We start from the raw sequence: 26,011 nt of genomic DNA, 5'->3' as shown, positions 1-26,011 counted from the left end.
TTAGTAGGGTTAAGAGGTGTAGAGAAAGAGGGTTTAAGAGAGGGATAGAGAGAAAGCTGGCGAGAGAGGTTTAGAGCTAGAGGTACAGAGAGGAATAGAGTGTGAGTATAGAGAGCGATGGGTAGAGAGACAGGTATACTGTGAGCAAGAGTGTGAATTTGAGAGAGTCCGAGAGAGTTTGCAAGAGGTAGATATAGGTTGAGAGGTAGAGATACAGTTAGAGAGAGAGAGGTATAGAGGAGAGGTATAGAGAGAGTGGTAGAGCGAGATGTGATAAGAGAGAGTGAGAGGTAGAGAGCAATGGGGTTTTGGGGGTGGGGGGGATGGTTGTGGATGGTTGTGGAGGAAGGAGGGCAGCTGAGAAAAGTAGCAAAGGGCAGCTGGCCGATTGCCTTGGCACTGATGTATGCCTGTGTATATCTACCTATTCATGGCTAAAGTTTCTTTGCAGAACAAATAAAAGTAGAAAAGAATGCGTGTGTGTGCCTGTGTGAATGTGTGCGTGTGTGTGTGTGCAGTTGAGTGAAGTTTGCATCAACTTGGAAACTGATACCTGCCAAAGCATTAAGCATGGATTGCGAGGGGTAGAGAGAGGGTTAGAGAGAGTGGTAGAGGGAGATGTTAACCATGCCTGGATGGCTCTGCCTCCTCCGTCTCTGCGAAGAGGTGGGGAGAGAAGGGAGGGGGAAGAAAGGAAACTGATTAGAAGGGAGGGGGTAGTGCGAAAAGAGTTGGCAGAGAAGGGAGGGTGTAATACAAACAAAGGACTCAAAGCTATAGAGAAGGGAGGGGGGAGTGGGAGCAGCTGTGCACGTGCATGTGATCGTGCACTCAAGGTTTAGACCAGCCAAAACTGTGGGTAGCACTTTGAAAATCCCACATATAAAATGTCTCTTCGAGCCTTTGGCTCAGCGAGACCTAAAAGGGGGATCGTTCAAATCCTGGCAATTATAGGCCTATAAGCTTAATTGATTGCCTACAGAAAGTGACTGCCAGGCTCGTGTTGAGTCGTATCCAGGTCTGGATAGATGATTATGATATCCTCTCTCCATTGCAGGCTGGGTTCCGCTCACACACGAGCACTATCGACCAGGTTTTTAGGTTTGTTTTAATTTACTGGCGCTTGGTGATCTTAAGAGGCGGTACACTATATGCTGCTTTTGTAGATCTAAAGGCGGCTTTTGATCTAGTTCCACGTGCAAAGATGTGGAGAGTATTTACGGAACAGGGCATGCCTTTGGATCTTCTGGCCTTTTCAATCAAACTTCACACTTCTAATTTTGCACAGGTTTGTTGGGGTCAGCAGGGGAGGGTGACAGATAGGTTTCCGATTGCCAGAGGAGTTCGTCAGGGGTGCGTTTAGGCTCCTACTCTTTTTTCTTTGTATATAAATAGGGTGATTCTGTATTTTATGAATCATCCAACCGACGCCCCCACTCTTGCTGGCATGAAGATCCCCCTGCTTATGTTTGCAGATGATACTCTGTTAATTTCCAAAACCCAGAAAGGTTTGCAGTCGGCGATCAATAGATTTGAGGAGTTCTGCCGGGACTGTGGTCTTATAGTCAATGTGGATAAGACCAAGTTCATGGTGCTACATAAACATAAGATCGTAAAAGGGAGAGTAGCCATGAATGAAGCCACTTTAGAGCAGACTCAAGTTTTTACATACCTGGGTATAACTTTAGGTAGTAAACTTAATTGGAAACCGCATATAGATCAGTTGGTCCTTAAACACGCACAACTGTCTCGTGCATTATTAAAGGAACAGCGTCTCTCACACACTAAGCCTCTCGACCCCGTGTTAAAAATTTACAATTAAAAAATTAGTGCTTCTGTCCTGTATCGGGCCGAATTATGGGGTTTTAGCAACATAGCACCACTGACAATTTCCCAAAATAAATTCTTGAGAGGTTTAACTGGACTTCCACAATCTACACCACTTTTGCCCCTTTACATAGATTTGGGTTGTTATCTTTTCGAGGATGTGGCACGTTATAGACCAGTGGCTTACTGGAGAAGGCTCTGGGTTACCCCTGAGCTTTCTCAGTATGCACAGGCTCTCCTCGAAGTAAGGGATGCTGACAGTGCGTGCAAAATTCCCTGGCTGAGGCAGGCAAAGGTTATTTTTAGTACGATGGGGCTGAGTCGATTGTGGGAAAATCCTGTAGACAATGTCTTTCCTTCTAGAAAGGATTTTAAGGCGACCTACTGGAGTATGGTTACCATGAAGCGTTATTCGTCTCTATCCAGGCCATCTTTAACGAGGGAGTTTATGGAGATTAAACATGTTACCGAATATGAAGGATACTGGGATTTTATTAAGCTTTCTATAGACAGGAAACGTTACCACCAATTTCGGGTGGGCACACTCCCAGTTAATTAATTTGTTGGTAAGAGGTGTTCTACGACCTGCACAAAATGTCCATTCTGCCCGACTCAGACTGAATCTATAGTGCATATCTTATTCATTTGCCCAGCCTACAAAAAACCGAGGCACAAATGGATTAAAGCAATCTGTTTGTCAAAGGGTATTAACACTGGCAGCGAAGCATTTAGGGTGCTAAAAACAGACACAACGGAACCTATAGTAATTGTGGTTGCCAAATCTTTAAACTGGATGTAGGCGATTCCTGCCAATAAGATGAGATTGCACTAACTTGCTTTTTAAAGTAGACACCTGGTCTTTTTATATAGTCACTCATATACATGTGGCACCTATTGTAAATAGGCATGGGGTTTTTATTGAATATAGATTGTATTTTTGGATGGAACTACTAGTTGATGTATTTTCCTATTGTATCCGTTTTATATTACTTGTCGTAATGGTATGTTTTTTAATATTTTAAATGTAAATGTCTTTTATGATTTTTGTTAAATCGAAATAAAGACTTATCGAATCGAAATCGAAACGCCTACTTCTAAAAGTGGCATTTCTAAACTAGTAATAATAAATCTGCTTTCACCAATAACCAGGGTTTATCACTACTATTCCACACATACCAAACATGGTCATGCTACCCCTCTCATGTCAGGAATTACCATGGAAGCACATCTCAGGGAATCCCCAATGCAACCCTATGAGAGGGCAGCCTCACAGCAGTGGGAAACTAAATAGGCTGTTTGTCACTACCAGGACATGCCACACAGTTAAGGCACATGTTCTACCTTCTACCTACACAACACCCTGCCCATAGGGCTAGCAAGGGCCTACCTTAGGGGTGACTTACATGTAGTAAAAGGCGAGTTGCAGACGTGGCAACCACTTTATATGCCACATCACAGTGGCAGTAAACTGAGCGCGCAGGCCCTGCAGTGGCAGAGGCCTGGGACATGTTTGAAAGGCTACTTTGGTGGGTGGATTCCAATTCAGTGATTATCGGGATGTGCTAAAATGTACATGTTATGCTATTTATGTTACCGTATGTTATGTGGCGTATGTTAAATATTATATTAGGCTGTACTATCTTATATGATATTTTTATGTTATTGGCAGCCTTTTTCAAAGATAGGTGTCATTGAAGGAGCAACCTAGCACTATTCGATGTGAGATTGCAGGTAGTCTCTTCTGCCCAGGATGTTGGTTACAAGGTCTGCGATGGAGAGCGTCCTCTGAAACTTCCCCGGCTTCCTTTGGTAACGTGGTTGAACAGCCAAAGGCTAGATCAAGGTTGGCAGTAGATTCAGGTAATATGTGGTAGCTAAAAAATATGTAAATTTGTGCATAGTAATATGTGGAAGCAGGCAATGTTTACAAGTAACACCACGGGGCACCCATGTTACAATCAATATATACTGTTTGAGATCATTTTGATGACCACAACCATTGTGCCCTTTGTAATTCTGTTAGAAAGAATGAGGAGTACAATCCTCTCAATAAAGCATATTGTTCCTTCTCTACTTTGTGATCACTAAGAAATTATGGGAGCAGAAAATATTGAACGCAATTTATGGGGAAATGCATCACGACTCTATAACATTAAAATCAAATTCCTCAGTGGTAGCATTTAAGTTAGTTGCCTGGGAAACCGACTGCATCTCTCAGTTTGTGCTTAGGGTTAGACCCTATCTTTAAAGTTCAGTATTTCGAGCCTCAGGGGATTTAGCGATACTAGGTCGATGGCTCTGATTGCAGGAGGGACAGATCATTGTGCTGCATGCGGATAGACAATAGTTTAATCCCCTGAGAAAGTTGGATGTCAGCACACAACACAAGGACACACAAATGCCTTATTTGAGCTCTTTTCTAGCCTTCATATTGACTGTCAGATAGCTACAGTGGGCTTCATGGTGCTCTGGATTAGTATCATGGGAACCCTTAGGGGGCTGAGGGCATTCATGCAGGCATGATCTGTAACAACAGAATGTCAGGCAAGCAGAACACCAGCAGGGCATCAAGCTTAGTCCAAGTTTTGAGGTATGCAACACCACTACAACAACACTTTCTTACAGAGGAGACAATCTGCTGCTGAAGGGAGCGAACAATGTCTCAATCTGTGAGACATTGGGAGTGTATTCACAGATACAAAGGGCCAAACAGGGACCACACATGACATATATGAGCTCTGGATCCATCAGGTTTTCCTCTTTCTTGTTTTATACTGAGGACCTTAGAGACTGGAGGCTGTAGCATGTACGTAGCCTTTGTTGACCTCAAGTCAGCATTTGACTTTGTCCCACGCAAAAAACTTTGGCATGTGTTATCAGGACTGGGTATGCCAAAGGACTTGCTATCCCTGGTGACTCGTCTGCACAAAGGTAATTTTGCTCAAGTTCGATGGGGCGGCCAGGGTGAACTCACTGAGCATTTTTCGATTGACAAGGGTACTTGCCAACGCTGCGCTTTGGCCCCTACTCTCTTTTCCCTGTTCCTCAATGATATTGCCCACTATCTTTCACGCTTTCTCACAGATGCATCCACAATGGGTGGCAAAAAGGTACCCGCATTTGTTTGCGGAGGACACCTTGTTGATCTCCAAGACAACTAGCAGACTCCAGCGAGTGCTGTCCTGCTTTCAGGATTTTTGTAGTTTGCATGTCCTGGAGATCAATGCTTCAAAGACAACGTATATATTGTTCAAACAACATAGATCATTCAAGGGCAGTGTGATGCTTGGTGGGCTTCCTCTTGAGAGGGTTGAATTATTAACTATCTAGGTGTTACTTTGTCCTGTACCATGTCCTGGAAGCCCCACGTAGATACAATGTCCCTCAAGCATAGGCAGATTTCTGGAGCCATACTTAAAGAACATAATTGCTCATTTAGCAAACCATATGCTCCAGCTCTGCAGATATATGATGGAAAAGCGCTATGCTCAGCCCTTTATGGCTCTGATCTATGGGGGTTTTCTAACATTTCTTCTTTAACAACATTTGAAAATATGTTCCTAAGAAACCTAGGCACTCCTTCCCTCGGGCACCCTGTATGATGTGGGCAGGGAATCTCTAACTAGTCAATCTAAACTATGCCCTATATTATAGTGAAGAAGGTTGTGACCAAAACCAGAAATAGTTCATGACGCTGCCGCTTTGAAAGATGTGATGGAGCTGATTGTTACAACAAAGTTGTGTGGCTCCAGCAATTGTTATGTGACATAGGACCAAGGGAGTAATGGGAGAGTCCCTCTTCCCTTCCCAATCCTTCAGCTGACCAGCTGATAAAAACATAACTGATCTTGGGTGAGGGAATGTGAGCTAAGGAAAACCATAAATTCCATAGATTCCCATCAAAATCATCGACCCACGAATGGGCCCCAAATTAGGGTGTTTTATGTCCTGCACGTAAAGTGTCCGCAGAAACAACACCACAAGCTTTGTTTGCTTGCTTGGGCTATACTACCCTTTGCTAAAAATGGGTCAAACCTCTGTGCAAACTCCTGGGGACAGGAAGTAGTCAGTGGCGTAGCAAGGCAGTGCGAGGGGGCGGTCTGCGCAGGGCGGCATGAGTTTTGGGGGTAACGGCCTCCCCCTGCGAATACCTGCGCCCGTCGTGGGATGACAAAAAATCAGGAATTGCCAGCATCTGCTCCACCCCCGCTCTTATCTGCAGCCGCCACCGAGTGGCAAACGCAGGGACCGCCACGGACAGCAAAAGGTCTAGCTACACCAATGGAAGTAGTCACAATGCCCTCAGTAACTTGAGGACAGATTCAAGCACACTGTACGCATGTTCTGTAGCCAAGTTCTTGGGTTGCTTGTGGATATAAAGATTGAGATCTTTTATCTAATAGAATGTTTGGATCTACTGCTGACTACGACCAAAATATCCACTGAGCCTAGGGCTGTATTTGTACAAAATGCAGTTTGTGGGGCCTTTCTCATACTCCTTATTGACACCTCAATTTATTATATTAAGTTACTACACTCTAGTTATTAAATTGTGCAAAGACCTTGTAAGTGAGCTGCTTGAATATCTTGTGTAGTTTAGCTTCCTTTTGTTGTGTTGCTCAAAGTCCCCTATATTCATTTTTGGTTGATGCCGCTGCGTGTTTCTCTTTTATATGTTTTTAATATTTTTATTATATGCTAATTATATATTTTACTGTAATTAGTATTTTAATTATCATAATCATATTAACTGACTTTATTTGCTGATGTTTGAATGATAACGCTTGAACCGTCTACCCACAAACAATGTCTGTATTCTGCGATGTTATGGCTCTCATACATGAAGGTTCGAATATGTTTTATCAGTTGATGAATTGTTTATCAACTTTATGCATGTTCTTTTTTTATGCTTTAATGGGCTTAGTGCAGAAATAAAGCTATTTGGATCCATCAAAGCGGAATGTAGTCTGTGTGCATTCTGACCCTTCACAGCAAAGCAAGGTCAGGAAATACCCAGGTGAGCCTAGTTCATATGGGAGCCAGGCTACTGTGTTCCACATCTCGCCAGATGGAGGCTAGTGGGTACAGTTGAACAAACAAAATGTGGGGAAAGGGGAGCAGTGAGTCCCACTTATCACATCTGCACTTATAAATGGATCTTGGGCAGCCATCCGATGGCCTCTGGTAAGGGGTAGAGCGGTCTCCTTGTTGATCTCAGCCAGCATCTCTGAAGACCAAGTACTAGATTGGGGATTAAACTCAGGTAAGGGCAGTCAGTAGTGCAGCATCAGACTTAGCCCTGACCTTGAGGATGGGCAGCAGCCCTTTAGGGTCCATTCAAGTGTTTGTAAATATAGCTTTTAAAGTGCTGGGGTGTGAATTCAGCTTTCACAAACGATACTTAGCAATTGGGCATCAGCACCATCTAGTCACCACTATGGTGAATCCAGTTTTTTTCCTTCCTCACTGTGTGCTCCCGTTCTTAGTGTGTGACACACATAACCAGGGCGGCAGATTTTCACATTTCACAGCAGTGTTCGTAACCAAGAGGACCCAATAAGACACTTTCCACCTGCCTCTATATTGTTCCGCTATGTTGTTTTTCAATTTTCTCACCACTCTATTTTAAGATTCAAACATGAAAAGGTGTGACTTAGATGAACGTTGCTTCCTGTAACCTACAGTCTCACACATTTCATTGCAACAATATATGTTTTGTGGTTTCCAAAAACGATTTTTTTAATAACTGTCCCTTCAATTGTGGTTTGATTTATGTGCAAATAGATCAAGCAGTTTAGTTCAAGGCCATAAAAGTAACTTAAAATAGTTGTTTTCTTTTGCAGCTAACTTTATAAAAGAAATGACAGTGTTCAGTTTCCATACAATTAACAGTGCATCAAAATAATAAGCGAGCCTGCATTTAAAAACTTTGGGGCATATTATGAAGACAGGCGATAAAATTATCGCCGCTTTAGCGGCAGAAAACTGTCGCTAAAACGGCGATAATGGGCTTGATAATATGCTCTATGGAATTCCAATTGAAGCCCATGTTAGATGTCCTTCACATCTAACATGGGCTTCAATTGGAATTCCATAGAGCATATTATCAAGCCCATTATCGCCGTTTTAGTGACAGTTTTCTGCCGCTAAAATTTTATCGCCGGTCTTGATAATATGCCCCTATGTGCTTTTCTGGTTCTTGATAGCACTATTTCCTTGGTTCATCTATAAAACTGAATTCCCAAAATTAATTAAAAGTGTTACTTGATGCACTTTCTATTGCAGTAGACCTGAGAGAGATGAAGATGTCATGTAGTTGCGGTTCACCTGTCATTTTGGTTCAGCATGAGATTTAAGTTTACTCCTCATTACCTCCCTCCACAAGTGGGGATTGCAGAATTGCTTCAAATGAAAGGGATTCTGCTTTGACGCCAAAGGAGGAGGTCAAATTTCAAAGAGTTTAGGGGGATGTTAGGGGAAATCCCATGACATGTTTTGGTCTGCCATTTTGTAAGAATGGAAAGCAAAGCATTCAGGTTTCACTTTTGCCATAATGTGCCAGCTGGGACAAGAGCAGGATAATTTTGCTGGGAGAAGCAAGGGGAGGAATGTTCTCGAATTCTAACTTAAATCACTCAGGAATATTGAACGATTAGAGTTGGGTTAACGTTATAACAATTACTGCAACCTTTGTCAAGGATGAAAGATGTTTGGGAGAGAGAAGAGAGAAGACAACCTTGAAGAATACTTTTTTGCCTGGTGTAAGATTGAATAATGCTAACCTCAGATTTAAATTGAATAGGATCACTAACAAAATATCGAGTGACAAAATATTGTGTTCCCAAAATATCAGCATATAAATATTGATGTCAATAATATCGACCTCCTATCTTCATAGTGGTAAGTAAAAAAATATTGTTGTTAAAAATATTAAAGTTCAAAATATCTTGTTTTTTGAATGTATAAAAAATAATGTAAAATAAATTAAATAATACATATAACTTAAAACAAATATTTAGAATCATTAGAAAATGTTAACAATTATAACTAATAAATGTAATGTAAAAATAAATTAAACAGACATATATCAAACGTAATATCTATATTTACTTAATAATGATTAATAAATAATTATTTGAATACATTATAAAATGTTAGAATAATATAAAAAATTATAAATACACACATATATATATATATATATATATCACCAACAGTCCCGATAATGGAGAAGGCTGTCAGATAGGGCGGTCCGAGTTGGGGTAATCGGCAGCCCCAATTATAAAACTCCAAACTTTTCTTATGCAAAAGTAAACAGGACTCTCAGGAGATTTGCAGTTCTAAAGCTTGTTTAATAGACTGCACACAACAACGCGTTTCAGCTTTCGCCTTGTTCACGTTAAAGAAAATACTGTTTGAATAAAGTTAAATACAATTGATTAAGCGCAAAATAGACAACAGACTCAACTAAACCACATAATGGTACAGGGAGATGGTAATATGGCGGCCATCTTAGCCTGGTGCAAAATTCATTCAAAAAACTTGTAATGTGAAATAACACTACAAAAATTATAAATAAATAAAACAACAGTGATTAACTTTGATTATCACAGCTCAATAATGTTTTCAGTAAATGTGAAAAGCAAATCATACCCCATATCATACCAAAAGACGTATATAAATATACATCAAGCAGAATGCGCTAATATAGCCCTAGTGGGCAAAACACAGGTGTTTAAACCTAGATACCTTCATACAAAAATTACTTGCCTAATAAGCAAATCTCTATTACTGTATCAGATGGAGTCATCGATGTACAAAATTCCTCCTACATATATAGCCCCAGTGGGCAAAAGAAAAGTACAATGCTATAGATAATTTACTTAAGCGTGATACAAATTTCAAGTTCATCAGAAGGCCTCAGCATAATAATGGTACCAATCCCTGAAAAACATAATAAAACAAAGCAAAAACAGATTTAATATCACATAATTCTAGCCTCAGTAATAACAATATAATAATAACAGTTTTAGTTGTGCAGATGTACAGATAACTCCTCACTCGGGTTCAACCCTTTCGGAAACATAGTCTCGAAGTCCACAATAAATCTAGACTCCAATTGTCTTAAATGAAGTACTTTGTTCCCTCCACGTACAGTATCCATAACAGCATCTAATACCACCATTTTAAGCAGCCGTTCATTTTGGGCATGTTGCTCGAAAAAGTGTCGTGCCACAGGGTATTGTTTATTGTTATGGCGCAGCGCCCTTACATGTTCTAGCACTCTTTTTTTTGCACGATGAATGGTGCTACCAATATATGCCTTATTAGAAGGACATACTAGTGCATAAACACAATACATAGTGTTACAAGTGAGAGCTTTTTTGATCTTAAATTTTTGGCTCATGCTGCAGAATTGTACCTCTGTACAATCCACACTGTATCTGCAAGCCTTACAGTTTTTGCAGCAACGGAATCCTGGCCTGCCACTACTCTTTAAGGTCGTGTCACTGGTAATAACATTAGGACTTAGCTCATCCCTCAGAGAGTTGCATCTCTTAAAAGTGACTTGCGGATGGTTCGTCAGATGTTTTTTAAGGTTATTGTCAGTCATCAACACGTGCCAGTGTTTATCCAGAACACGGCGCAAATCATGCGCCTTTCCAGAATATGTGGTTATGAAACGGAGGCTTTCCATTTCTGATGCACGTGGTGCTGGATGTAACAACTCGTTCCGTGCCACAGCATCAGCTTTTTTACAAGCTTCTTTGATGGTATGTGAGTGATAGCCTCTGTCTCTAAAGCGTTGCACCATATTGGCTTTTTCATTAAGATAGCTGTTCTCTGAACTACAATTGCGCTTCGCGCGTAGTAATTCCCCATATGGGATGCTGCATACCAATTTCCGAGGATGGGAGCTTGACGCACTTAGAATGCTGTTACCGGCGGTCTTTTTACGGTAAAGATGTGTGTGTATAGTTTGGTCACTGATCTCCACCCTAACATCTAGGAACTCAACAGAGGTTCTACTAGCATGCTTGGTGAAGACCAAATTGTATGGGTTGTCATTTAGTTTATCTACAAAAGCACTGGCAGAGTTGAGGTCACCTTTCCAAATTAAAAAGATGTCGTCAATATATCGGAGCCACAGGACACAGTTGGAAAAGTCTTCCAACTGCCAGGCCACCTGCTCCTCCCACCAGCCCATGACAAGATTGGCATAGCTGGGGGCGAAGCAGGTGCCCATCGCCGTGCCCTGTGACTGCCGATACACGACATCATCAAACAGAAAAAAATTATTGGTCAAACAAAATTCGATCATAGCCATGATCATTTCAGAATGGTGTAGGAGAGAAATAGAGCGGGCTTTGAGGAAGTGTTGCACGGCCCTTAAACCCAACTGATGCTGTATGCTTGTATACAAACTGCCGACATCCAAGGTATATAATATAAGGAATATAATCAGGTTCCCATTGTATCCCATCGATGATGGTCAGAAAGTGGGTGGTGTCCCGTACATAAGCCGGCAAGGCAACTACATATGATCTTAAGTAGTGATCAATATAGAGGGAAGTATTTTCCAACAAAGACCCAATGGAAGAAACTATAGGTCTGCCCGGCGGGTTAATGGGGTCCTTGTGCAGCTTAGGGAGTAAATATAACACAGGAATCTGAGGGTGAGAACATCTCAGGTAGTTAAATTCCTCCCATTCGAGTAACCCTTTTTCCCTCCATTCTACTAGAAGTTCTCCATACTTAGTATTGGACAATGTTATGGCCTTCCTATCGGAAACCTCATAGCAAGTCTAATCTTTTAGTTGTCTGAAACCTTCACGCAGATAAGCTAGTTTGTCCTGAATAACGACATTACCACCCTTGTCCGATTGCCGAACAACGATGGTATTGTCAGCCTTCAATTTTTGCAATGCCTGTATTTGTCGCCAATTGAGATTTTTCTCACAAGCTGGAATTCTACCATATCTCAGTTTCTTTAAGTCATTTAGGACACCTCTCTCAAATACTTCAATGGCATCACACTCAATAATCGGTAGAAACACAGATTTAGGTTTGAAATGACTGCCTAGATTGATATTAGTATCAATGGCAAACTCATCCAAATTCAAACAAGAATCAACATTACAATCATCTGAATTAGACATAGTTGATAATGCATGTAGCTGCAAGTGAATATTAATGCTCACATTATGGACTGCATACCCCACAATGCATTAAAGAACATCGCACCAAGCATACGTCCACTAGGGGCGGGCATTGAAATGAATAAAACCTGAAATTGACTTAATGTGAACGTCAGATGTGTTGTTTGTAATGCCCATGAAGAAGAGGCTTGTGGCCTGGAAACACGTCGGCAAACGGAAAACTTAAAGGCGGAGAAGCTAAGCAGGCTGCATCACTAAGCCGGATGGCTGAATGCTGTCGAGTTCCATCCCAATGCTCGAGGGCACATTGTTTGCAACTATTTACACACGGCGGCCCGGCCGTGGGGATGAGAACCATCACCAGCTGGCAGAGGATTGCAAATACCAGTTGGGAGAGGCTGCGACCCTGAACTATTCAAGATCGGATCGGCACAGCATTCAATATGCTAATTAAGCTTGCTTACAGAATCCGCTACCTACTACAGGAAAGAAAAGGATTTTAATTAACAAACGCACGTTTGAACTTACTGCAAGTGAATATTAATGCTCACATTATGGACTGCATACCCCACAATGCATTAAAGAACATCGCACCAAGCATACGTCCACTAGGGGCGGGCATTGAAATGAATCAAACCGGAAATTGACTTAATGTGAACGTCAGATGTGTTGTTTGTAATGCCCATGAAGAAGAGGCTTGTGGCCTGGAAACGCGTCGGCAAAGGGAAAACTTAAAGGCGGAGAAGCTAAGCAGGCTGCATCACTAAGCCGGATGGCTGAATGCTGTCGAGTTCCATCCCAATGCTCGAGGGCACATTGTTTGCAACTATTTACACATGGCGGCCCGGCCGTGGGGATGAGAACCATCACCAGCTGGCAGAGGATTGCAAATACCAGTTGGGAGAGGCTGCGACCCTGAACTATTCAAGATCGGATCGGCACAGCATTCAATATGCTAATTAAGCTTGCTTACAGAATCCGCTAGCTACTACAGGAAAGAAAAGGATTTTAATTCACAAACGCACGTTTGAACTTACTGCAAGTGAATATTAATGCTCACATTATGGACTGCATACCCCACAATGCATTAAAGAACATCGCACCAAGCATACGTCCACTAGGGGCGGGCATTGAAATGAATAAAACCGGAAATTGACTTAATGTGAACGTCAGATGTGTTGTTTGTAATGCCCATGAAGAAGAGGCTTGTGGCCTGGAAACGCGTCGGCAAACGGAAAACTTAAAGGCGGAGAAGCTAAGCAGGCTGCATCACTAAGCCGGATGGCTGAATGCTGTCGAGTTCCATCCCAATGCTCGAGGGCACATTGTTTGCAAATATATATATATATATATATATATTCACAGAAAAAAACATAGGTTTCAGGCACGTTATAGTTAGGAATTAGCATTTAAAAAACCTCAGAAATTCACTGAAAAAACCATAGGTTTCAGGGGTGTTATAGTTAGCTGGACTTTTCACTTGTACAAAACCATTGAAATTCCCCCGTTATAGTTAGTTCAGCTAACTATAACTCGCGCGCCCGTAATGCACTGCTGATGACGTCACATATTACATCACTCATGACATGGTCGGTGACATCACTCATGACATCACTGATGACATCTCAAATGACATCACTGATGACATCACTCATGACATCATCCAGTGAATGTCTGTTTTTCTGAAAATTAAATATGTTTTATATATGTATATTTCAAGGTCGATGGAAGAATAAATGGGTATATAAGTGTCTAAATGGATGATTTGTTTTTGAAAAATTGATTGTGTAACTGACTGATTAAGTGTATCATAGTGAATACATGGCTTAGTGAGTAATGTTTAAATATGTAAATATCTGTATCAGTCTCTTACTTTGTGTATAAGTGGCTGCATGGGTTGGTGAGTAGCTACATGGGTGTCTATATAGGTTATTAGTTGGTTTTTTGAGTATCAGTCTGAGTGTCTGCATGGTTCGGTGGGGGGTATTACGTAGTGCATAGGTGCATGAATGAGTGACTCACTGTTTGTATGTGTTGAAGACAGCATGTGTGCAGGACTGTATGGGTGGATGAGTGTGTGTATGGGTGTGTTAGTGAGTGAATGACTGTCTCAATAGTGTCTTTATGAGTAACTACATATGTTTTAAACTAGTATATGTGACTATTGGTGTATATAAGTGAGTATATGTGAGAGTGAGAGATCGAAAGAGTTCCTGTATGAATAAGTATGTGTTTCCATAAGTGATTGTTTAAAAGACTAAGGTGCCGATTACGTTCCGGTAAAAATGTTCCCCGTACGACTCGTATCCGGTCTTTTTACCGTACGAATCGTACAAGTGCCGTACAAACTGCCAATTACGATTCGCATGGGAAAAAGACCATATGAATCGCATTGGGAATTATTCCCCACACGTCCTCGGGTCGGAAAATGTGTCCGACACGTCCTCGGACGAATCACCGTACAAATGTGAAACGTGAAGTCCGACCGCGGAATCACGATCCATCCCGTGCGTCCGATGTAATAACCGTAAGGAAAAATCACCGTCCGCACCGAACTCCCATAGCAACCATGGAGACATGTGCCCGCATACGCGCCCAACACTCCCCCCAGCCCCCGTACGTTCGAGTCGTACCCCCCATGTATGTACACCCTCACCCGTGTATGTACACCCGTGTACGTGTCGTACCCCCGTGTACGTTCGTGTCGTACCCCCCCCTGTATTTACACCCGTGTACGTTCGTGTCGTACCCCCAGGTATGTACAGCCGTGTACGTGTCGTACCCCCGTGCATGTACACCCGTGTACGTTAGAGTAGTACCCCCCCAGGTATGTACACCCGTGTACGTTAGAGTCGTACCCCCTCTGTGTATGTACACCCCCACCCGTGTATGTACACCGTGTACGTGTCGTACCCCCCCGTGTATGTACACCCGTGTACGTGTCGTACCCCCGTGTACGTTCGTGTCGTACCCCCCGTGTATGTACACCCGTGTACGTGTCGTACCCCCCCTGTATGTACACCCGTGTACGTGTCGTACCCCCCGTGTATGTACACCCGTGTACGTGTCGTACCCCCCCTGTATGTACACCTGTGTACGTGTCGTACCCCCCGTGTACGTTCGTGTCGTACCCCCGGTATGTACACCCGTGTACGTGTCGTACCCCCCGTGTATGTACACCCGTGTACATGTCGTACCCCCGTGTATGTACACCCGTGTACGTGTCATACCCCCCTGTATGTACACCCGTGTACGTGTCGTACCCCCGTGTACGTTCGTGTCGGACCCCCCTGTATGTACACCCGTGTACGTGACGTACCCCCCCTGTATGTACACCCGTGTATGTGTCGTACCCCCGTGTATGTACACCCGTGTACGTGTCGTACCCCACCGTGTATGTACACCCGTGTACGTGTTGTACCCCCCCTGTATGTACACCCGTGTACGTGTCGTACCCCCGTGTACATTCGTGTCGTACCCCCCTGTATGTACACCCGTGTATGTGTCGTACCCCCCCTGTATGTACACCCGTGTACGTGTCGTACCCCCCGTGTATGTACACCCGTGTACATAAGAGTCGTACCCCCACCCGCGTATGCATGGAGCGTACCCCCACCCCAACATTCTAAGTACGGAGCGCACCCCAGGCCCCAACATCACCACACAACATCGCGCATGTACGAGTCGTACCAAGCCACACACAAGGACAGCACTGTACAATAAAATGGCCCATGTACACACCGTACACACGCTAACAACGCACGTACACAACCAGGACAAACCAAAACGACACAAGAATACACCATTCGAATGGCACTAAGCCACAAAACATGTCCAACAACCACTAAAACAACACATTCACTGACCTGCAACTGCCAAAAACAGACAGAGGCCCAAAACACAACCACTCCTTATAACACACCCACCCAAAGTTCAAACACAGCCACACCCACCAATGGACCAATAAAAAGGGCCCACACACACAAACCATGAGCCTTTGCAACAGACTCACTGCTGCCAGACCCCACAGACAACCTACAGCACCATACTAGAAGCTTTACCACACCTTACACTTGCACACCTTCACACCCACACCTTCACAAACACCCCCTCATCACATTCACACACACACCTGCACAACCACACCCACACACCCACAACCATCCACACCCCCCCCACCATCCACACCCACACCCCTCACCATGCCCACTAACAAGAATCCAAAGTTCACTAGCCGAGAGTTGGAGGTCCTTGTCGATGAAATCCTCAGAGTCGAGCCACACCTCTTTGGAACATTGGTCAGACAGACCAGCACTTCAGCAAAAACAGCCATGTGGCAGACCATCGTCGATGCTGTGAATGCTGTTGCGGACACCAGAAGGAACAAGCAGGAATGCCAAGCCAGGTGGTACGATCTGCGGAGGAGGGTCCGAGCCAAGATGACCGATGAACACAACCAGGCCAACGTCACTGGAGGAGGGCCGTCCCGCAGACCCGTACACTACCATCCCTGGGAGGAGAGGGTGATGGCCATACTGCCGGTGGTGGCAGTGGACGGAGTAGATGGACTCCGAGAGCCGGGTGAGTACACAAACAACTCACCTCACATGGGGGGAACGTCATCCACAACCAAACTCACAAACAGGCACGCAACCACCCCAAGCTATCGCATGACTCAACCACACTCCATGAACACGCAGATGCCACTGGCGCCACCATGCCCCATGCACCCAGCTGGACAATGTCAAGTCACAGGCCACAGGCCACACATGGGGGTGACGGCACGTTCTTGCACATGACAGCAGCTAATGAACAGCCAACACTGTGAAAGAGTGGCAGCACACACCACCACAGCAGCAGTGCAGACACAGACACTACACCCAATGGGTGCCTGGAGATCAGAAACAAACTCACATCAACAATCCAAGGGCCATTCAAAGATCTGCTAACAGTGTGTGCACAGTAAGCTGGGCTGAGGTGACAGAGGGTGACACACAGAGGGAGGGAGAGGGAGACAGAGAGGGAGGGAGACACAGGGAGACGGACAGAGGGAGGAGGCTGACACACAGAGGGAGGGAGAGGGGGACAGAGAGGGAGGGAGACACAGGGACACGGACAGAGGGAGGAGGCTGACACACAGAGGGAGGGAGAGGGGGACAGAGAGGGAGGGAGACACAGGGACACGGACAGAGGGAGGAGGCTGACACACAGAGGGAGGGAGAGGGGGACAGAGAGGGAGGGAGACACAGGGACACGGACAGAGGGAGGAGGCTGACACACAGAGGGAGGGAGAGGGGGACAGAGAGGGAGGGAGACACAGGGAGAGCAAATCAGCCTTGTGGTGTGTGGGAATGTCTGCTCGTCAGCAGGTGGACTGCGTGCATGTAGACAAGGGTGGCCAGTGCCAGGACCCCCCCTCTCCTCCATGGCAAAACACAGGGCCATGTCACAACCTGTGCACGAGCACAACGACAGCTACCTGCATCATATAAGTGTGTGGAACAACTCCATGTGCCCATGTACAGTGCTACATGGAAGGCGCCAATGCACGGCTCGCCACACCTGCCCACTCCACTGCTGACTGCAGTCACACTTGACGCAGCAAGTAAGACTGTGCCACACATAGGTAAAGTTGCCAAAGCTGTGCCCAAGGGACATACCCATGCACAAGTGCACTGTGAGTGGAATGCAAGACATAACCAAATTCCCAGAGGAAATGTTCCAACTTTGAAACGAATGAAACATGGATGTTGCATGGAACAAAATTAACATTGTCTCTCTCACACACAGGTCAACATCGTGGATCACCCCCCAACACTGGGGGGGAAGACTCACAGGACCCGGCTCGGCGGGATGAAGGAGCCACCGGCAGCGACGACTCTCACCACTCTGTGGACGAACCCGACCCCGACCAACCTGGCCCCTCTGGTGTCCAACGACCTGCAGCACCTGCGTCAGGTACAACCGGGCCAACCACCACCCCCACTCCTGCCACATCCCAGGAGACACCCAGGATCCCTGCCCCACCACCACAAAGCAGCCAGGCTGGCCAGGAGGGACACGGTGTCCCGGGCACCCAGGAGGAGGCAGGCGACAACGCCAATGCCAACTCTCAGGGGTCCCGGAGACCCGATGTGCCCACAAGGGCATGCCAGGTGCAAGTGGGCAGGGGTGGTGGGAGTGGAGGACGGCGGAGGTGCCAGCCTGACCAGTTGGCTGGGGAACCAGTATTTTCCCATGTCCGAAACATCCTGGACACATACCGGCAGGACACCACGGGCATGTCCCAGGTTGTGTCCATCCTCGAGGAGATCAAGACCCAGCAGGCCCAGCAACATGCGGAGCAACATGCCTGTCTACAGCAACACCAACGGCGGATGGAGGACAGACAGGCTGAGCTTGTGACGGTGTTCATGGGAATTCACAGTACACTCCGTCGGATGGCCGACAACATGGACAACCCTCCCTGTGCCAGCAGGCGTAGAACATCACCACCCACAGGGAGGGATCAGGAGGAGGAGGAGGAAACATCCGATGGAGCATCCCAAACATCGTCACTGCCTGCTTCTGAGGGTCTCCGCAGGAGGGCGGGTCGTCCACGTAAAAGACCGTGAGGGTCGGCGCTACAGCACCATCTCCCAGGACACCTGGCCTGGCACCTGGCCCACTGGAGCAACAGGAGCACAGCATCAAAAGACATTCTCTGCCACATGGCCTTGCAGGTCACTGTCTGACCAATGTTGACAAAGACTGTGGCATGGACTCTGAGGATTTCAAATGGCAAGGACACCAACTCCCCTAGTGAACTTTGGATTCCACACACCCGGAAAGCCCCTCATGTCAAACCCCCCCCCCCACTAAAATAAAAAGTCACACCATGAAGAGAAGATGCCTGCTGGTTGCATTATTAACTTACATGTGTCTTGTAAAGTCTAACCATGCCTGAGTTCTCATTTGACCTCAACCATCCACACTCTGGGGCCTGAGTCTGGCACAGGACACACGGGTCACAGTGTATTAGGCAAGACAGACATGGAGCACCATACACACCCGTGATGGGCCCAACCAGCTGAGGGGGTGGCCGCACAACCGTGCCGACAGACATATTGAGTACAGCGACAGCCATGCGCAGAGGTCAGGGATCATGTGGAGTGTCCTGGGGGGCACCCAGGTATGAGTGGACAGGTGGCAGAACCATGTCCTGCAAGCTTGAGTCAGGTGGATGCAGAGAATGGTAGCCTGGCCAACGTTGGATGCATGGGGATGGCACATGTCACAATACCCACACAGTCATGGACATCATGCACAATACACAGTCTAATCACACACAAACAGCTTGCATCTTGCTACTCTACACATAGACACATAGCCACTATCACGGTAAACCATGCCAGACATGCCGTATGCCCCATGGCAACACACCAGCATTGACTGAGAAGAGGCACCTTGGAGGCATAGGGACACCTTTATTAGTCATGTATTCGGGATTGCAGAGGCAACTCGGAGTACACATGAACAGGTCATGTGGAGTAACATGTGGGTCCAACACTGGCACCCCCCTTCTGCACCACAAATGCGTGATATCCATGGAACTGGCACACAAGTGTCGGCTAACAGCTAAACACCCCCTGCTGCTCACGGAGAGCCTGCCATACACCATAGAACCGCTGATGTGGAAGTCCCACACCATGTCAAGCCAATGCAAACCGTATGCGTCCGAGGGCAGTGTAACACACATTGATGCCATCATCACATTCCACAATCCCATCACTGATGACTGTCAACAAGTCTGACCATCTATTCAGGTGTACCCAGCTGCATGTCATGTGTACCATGATGATGCGACATGTCTGCAGAGGAACCAAACATCGACAGGGGCAGTGTGCATACATCGTGAACAACTGCCACACCCAATACACCCCTGATGCATCACTTACCCTAAGGAGACTTCCAAACTTGTCCGTGCGTGTAACGCTGAGTCAGCACACGATGACGTGTCCATGAGGAATAGCAGTGCCACAACAATGCAAGCAGCAGACGGCATGCGCAAGTACCTGGGGAAGAGAGACACACAAGAAGTCAGCCACAAAAAGCACAGCCACTTGCATGTGCATGTACTCGACACATGTATGGATGACAACATGCTAGGTCACAATTATGACTGGGGAAATACACTCATCACTGGCACCATCACTCCAGTGACACATCCACACACACCTCTGACTCACGTGGCATACATGCAGATGGACACACACATCGCAACACATGCCACACGGGGACCAATGCGTGCACACTCAGACACTGGTACTCACCACTAAGCAAAGAAGTCGCGTATGAGCCGAGTCCGGATGTCCTCTTGCGGCTCAACATCTTCCACATCACTAGCCCCATTGCCAAGCCCTTCGTCCGCCACGGGTGGATGGTCCTGATCATCTTGATCCAGGATGAGTGGCACAACTTTCTCAACTGCCATGTTGTGCAGCATGCAGCAGACCATGAAGATTTTGCAGACCTTCGCCGGGGCATATGGGAGGGCGCCACCGGTCTTGTGGAGGCATCGGAATCGGCTCTTCAGGAGGCCAAATGTCCTCTCTATCACTCGCCTTGTCTGGCCATGGGCGGTGTTGTAGCGGAGCTGGGCTGGCGTGATGGGGTTGCGGAGAGGTGTGATCAGCCATGGCATGTTTGGATAGCCAGCGTCCCCTACATGGAAACCACATGGACATAAGTAGGACAGGAGAAGCGGTCGTGCTGGAAGTCTACGCAAAATACAGGACATACAGAGTGTACCCACCAACAACACATGCTCGTTCGTTGCGCAGCTGCGTCATCATTTCAGGCACCCTGCTACGCCTCATGATGTAGGCATCGTGTGCTGATCCTGGAAAACGAGCACAGACATGTGAAATCACCATGTTGGATAGACACACCACAAGGGCATTGATGGAGTGGTAGTGCTTGCGATTCCTGTACGCTACCTCCTGTGCCTGTGGTGGTACCAAAGCCACATGTGTCCCATCTATGGACCCAATGACATGGGGCATCCCTTCCAGGGCATAGAATCCACGCTTGACCCCAGTCAACATTTCAGGGGTTGAGGAAATGGATGAAGTCATCCAGGTGAAGCAACATGGCCTCTAAGAAGTCATGCAGCACACGGCAGAACATGCTCTGGGACATGCCACCAACATGAGCTATGGTATTTTGAAAGGTACCCGTGGTAAGAAAATGTAGGGCTGCCATTACCTTCAGCTTGGGTGTCAGTGCCGTAGGATACCTGTGCAGCGGTTGCAGGTGTGGTGCCAGTCTCGCCGTCAACTCCAGAATCAACCGTTGGGGGAAGCGGTAGCACCGGATACAGTCATTCTCCCGCATGGCAGCCAAGTCCGGAATTGGTCGGGGAAGAGGCAGCGCTCTGCAGTAATTTGGAAGTGACAAGGAAGAGTGAGTGCACCACAACAACAATTTATTTGTACTGAGCACATGTTAATCTGTCAATACATATATGCTACATACGGAGTCAGGTATGTGCCACATGCCCTGGATACGTATGGCTGCCAGGTGACACTCCTACCAAGACCCAGCTACACACGGAGATTGTGAACCTCCACATGCCATGGCATGGGATTAGCTGTGTCCCAGTGTAAGTGAACAGCCAGACGCAAGACAGGAGTGACATACATCCACATATCAGCAGAAGTAGGATGTCGATTGCAGAGAGTGGTAGCGGAACACTAGAGCCACAGGTCACATGACATTACACTAGGACAGCCCACACACCTTGCCATGAAGGTGTACATGTGATGACTCACCACACATTCATAGAGAGGATGCAGACATGTCCTTGTTACGCTACTCCGTGTCCCATGCATACATACGCACCTCACATCCGATACCACATGTGGCATGGTGTGCGGAACAGTGTGCCATGTCAATCTACACACAGACACATGTTGGTTGCTGCAACAGCTGCAGCTTTTGAGGGAGCTCCAACATCAAGCTAATGGGAATCCCCCACACATACATGACATAGTCACATCGTGCACCGTGGGTAGTGACATGTCAGGTGTGGTAACCCCTGTACCGGGCCTCAGGGGACACTTCCGTGTGTTGTTGTCCGTGCCATGCCAGTGACGCTCATCCCAAGTGTGCAGTACGACATGCACACATGTCAAAGGAGTCAAGGGCATGCCTGGCACACATTGCACCGTCACACATTACATGTGTACACATCTCATCATACATCTGGTGCCTTCTCGACTCAGGAGTAATGTGCCACATCACAGCCTTTCACACCTGTGCCCCACACATGTAGTACTGCCCAGACAATGCCTTGATGTCCATCCATGGACAAGTATGTCAGCCCTATTCCTTCCTGTGTGCTGCCTGTCACCACTGTGATGTGTGAAAACCACCGTAATTTCGCAAAGAGGGCCTGTGTACGTTCCCGTATCACTATGGGAGTGCTGCCGTATGTGTACCCATAGTGATGGTGAGCGTACAGGCGTGTGTACAGTCCGTACCACCATGAATACGCATACGCAAGAACACCCATAGTGGTACGGACCGTACACGCGTGCGTACGTTCACTATCACTATGGGTGTTCTCGCGTATGCGTACTCATGGTGGTATGGACCGTACACACGCCTGTACGCTCACTATCACTATGGGTACGCATACGCAAGCACACCCATAGTGGTACAAACCGTACACGCGTGCGTACGCTCACTATCACTATGAGTACGCATACGTGAGAACACCCATAGTGATAGTGAACGTACGCACGCGTGTACGGTCCGTACCACTATGGGTGGGCTCGCGTATGCGTACTCATGGTGGTACGGACCGTACACACGCCTGTATGCTCACTATCACTATGGGTACGCATACGCAAGCACACCCATAGTGGTACAAACCGTACACGCGTGCCTACGCTCACTATCACTATGAGTACGCACCCATAGTGATAGTGAACGTACGCACGCGTGTACGGTCCGTACCACTATGGGTGTGCTCGCGTATGCGTACCCATAGTGATAGTGAGCGTACAGGCATGTGTACGGTCCGTACCACCATGAGTACGCATACGCGAGCACACCCATAGTGGTACGGACCGTACACGCGTGCGTACGTTCACTATCACTATGGGTGTTCTTTCGTATGCGTACTCATAGTGATAGTGAGCGTACAGGCGTGTGTACGCTCCGTTCCACCATGAGTACGCATACGCGAGAACACCCATAGTGGTACGGAGCGTACACACGCCTGTACGGGCTGTTGATATGCATTTGGGGTGCCCTAGGGCCCCGGAACGCACCGTACCTGTGTGTGAAGCTCCAAAGTACATAGGGGACACATGAGGGACAAGTATAAAGGCCTACATGCATGCTGGTTGTCATGGAGACCAAGTTTAAAGTTAGAATTTGTTCTGGAAGGTGCACAGCAGAAGTCAGTTGGAATGAATCTACTTTGTTGCAATGTGTTTGTGGGGTTGACATCATGCTGAAGAAAAAAACACAATAAGAACCCACTGACTGTGCTAGGTTTAAAGGGATTGGAGGAAACATAGGATGCAAATGTGAGTGACCAATCACTCTGTACTCCTGTGCATGAAACAGGCCAGCAAGGCAGATATAAGGCAGCCAGGTCCCATGAGGGAGCACTTGCCTGTACATCTTTGTATTCCACGACCCAGCTGCTGCTACTGATTCCCTGGGACCATGTCAAGGTCTGTGGAGAGGTCACAGCCCTTCACCCTGGAGGAGAACCTGGCTTTGCTGGATGTGATCCTCCCACAGTACCCCATGCTGTATGGGCGACCAGGGTATCAGGTGAGTGCAGAGTCCACCAGCACAGACTGTGTCCCTTTTTTGTGAGTGTGACTTCTGGCATTGTGTCCAGGTGTGGCACACATGCTATGTACTGTAGGTGGGGTCCCGGGGGGGAATGCCTGATGTCTCCCAGCCAGTGCATGCTGTGGTGCATGTCTGCCGTCCTCACTTGCATTGTGTTTACTGTGACAATCACTGCATGGTGCATGCCACATTCTGCCTGTCTTGTCCTCCTGGGAATGTAGCCTCTACAGTCCTCATGTGATTCTGTGCTCACACCAGTGTGACAGGTGACTGTACCGACAGATGTGTGTTAGTTCTGTGTACCTGTGCTGAGAGTGTCCACATGATATGTTCGTACCCTGGACATCGGTGTGTGTGTAAGTCCCCTGTCATGTGGGTGGGTGCATATGTGGAGTGTAGCACCCCAGCTGCATGAGGGATGGATATACCCTGGCCATGTGATGTGAGCAGGGAGCAGTGCTGTGTGTCTGACGTGCAGAGCCAGCCCCACACCTGTGAGCCCCCCCCCCCAGTCTAGTGGCACATGTGCAGAGTGAGGTATGTCGCTTCATTTGGCAATGGCAGGTGAATGTCCTGTGCCTGTGTGTGTCTGTGTACTCTGCTGCGGTAGCGTCAGTGGCCTGTGGCATGTGACTGCTTAGAGGTGCTGCACATTATCCTGGTGTAGCTTGTGATGCACAGTGTGAACCTGGATCATTGATTGTGTAGTTGCCCTCATTCCACCTGTGTCCTTTCAATGGCACGTACTGCTTTTGCCCTTCCCCAGAGGATCATGTCCCTATGACAAAGGTGCAATGCGTTGGATGCATACTATGCCTTGTTGTAAACAGCAAATGTGTTCTAATATGTGTCCCTGTGACATGTGCCAGGTGTATTGATGTAGTGTCACTTGTTCATCCTCACAGGTAGGCGCCTCTGCCAAGGAGCAGATATGGCTGACCGCCGTCAGCGCCGTGAGGAATGCGGATGGTCGGAAGCGGCGCCTGTCCCAGGTGAGGAAATGCTGGCAGGATATCCGGTGCTGGACGCGGAGGATCGCACAGGTCCTGCTGGGGGACTCACCTGAGAGCCATAAGAACCGCGGGCGCCGCCGACTGACCCACATCCACAAGCGTGTGCTGCCGGTGGTATTTCCAGACTTGGAGAGGCGCTTACAGGAGAAGCAGCAGCAGGAAGGGGGTAGGTACATGTGTGCTTGTTGTGTTTCACCAGCATTTGTAAGTGCACAGTTGAATGGATACACTGCCAGGGTTTAAAGGTGCTGTGCAGATCCAGTTACCCACAGTATAGCTGTGCTCTCCTGCCTCCCTTCCCCTCCTTGCAATGTGTTCCCTGGTCTGTGTGTAGTCACTCCTTCCCAAGGTAATGTAGGCTGGCGCTTTCTCCACGTGAACTATGCCTGTAGCATCATGTGTGGGGGTGGTGTGTAACAGGTTTGGGGACCTTGCCTGTGCCCTGTCCAGTTCAGTACATGTGGGTTCCATGTCAGTTGGCACTGATGCAGAGTCCAGACATGTGAGTTAGTCTCACAAGTGTCATGCCTTACAGCGCGCATGTCCTATGTTGTGGCCTGTGACATGATGTGCATGAGTGTGCGATACGCATAGTGCAGGGATGGTGGCGTGTGTTGCAGTCATTCCCATTCAGGACCATGGAGTTGTGTTGCCACTACTGTCCCCTGGGGCATATTTTCATAGGTGTCATGTGTGTCATCACAAAACGTGGACACTCTCATTGTCTACAGCATAGGTTGTGCTCTGTGCCATTGTCCCCTGGCACCATGTATATTGACGTGAAATGTAGTACAAGTGTCCACTGTACAGCCTGACCTGATTTTCCTTGTTCATAGTCACAGTGGCCAGTGCCTGTGTGTCTTGTTACAATCATCTGATGATGGCCATTTGTACATGATTATTTGGACAGGCGCACCTCGGGTATTTGGTGCCCAATCTTGCATTTATGCATCGCCTGTGTATTTCACCCAGACTAAGAGATGTAAGTGCCACCTGTGTCCCAACAAATTGTCTCATATAGGGGGTGGTTGGTGCGGGCCAAGCCTACATGTCAAAACCAGAATTCTCCTTGCTAGGTCTGGCCAGTGTGTGATGTTTGTCTGGACATACACTCAAGGTGCAGTGAGCCAGTCATGTTGGGCATGTTTTCAGTAT

At 47.0% G+C, this 26,011-nt stretch overlaps 1 long non-coding RNA gene across 1 annotated transcript in view; it reads left to right on the top strand.

Annotated features, from left to right (window-relative positions):
* The first annotated feature begins 3,553 nt into the window (after positions 1-3,553).
* Positions 3,554-26,011, top strand: part of LOC146798892 (uncharacterized) — a 148,586-nt gene continuing 126,128 nt past the window's right edge. Inside the window, exon 1 of the long non-coding RNA XR_014969212.1 lies at positions 3,554-3,687. This is a non-coding gene — a long non-coding RNA (uncharacterized LOC146798892). The remainder of the gene's footprint in view (positions 3,688-26,011) is intronic.

The sequence above is a fragment of the Triturus cristatus genome, chromosome 9, assembly GCF_964204655.1.
Source record: "Triturus cristatus chromosome 9, aTriCri1.1, whole genome shotgun sequence".
NCBI lineage: Eukaryota > Metazoa > Chordata > Amphibia > Caudata > Salamandridae > Triturus > Triturus cristatus.
This window is presented reverse-complemented; position numbering and strand designations above follow the sequence as displayed.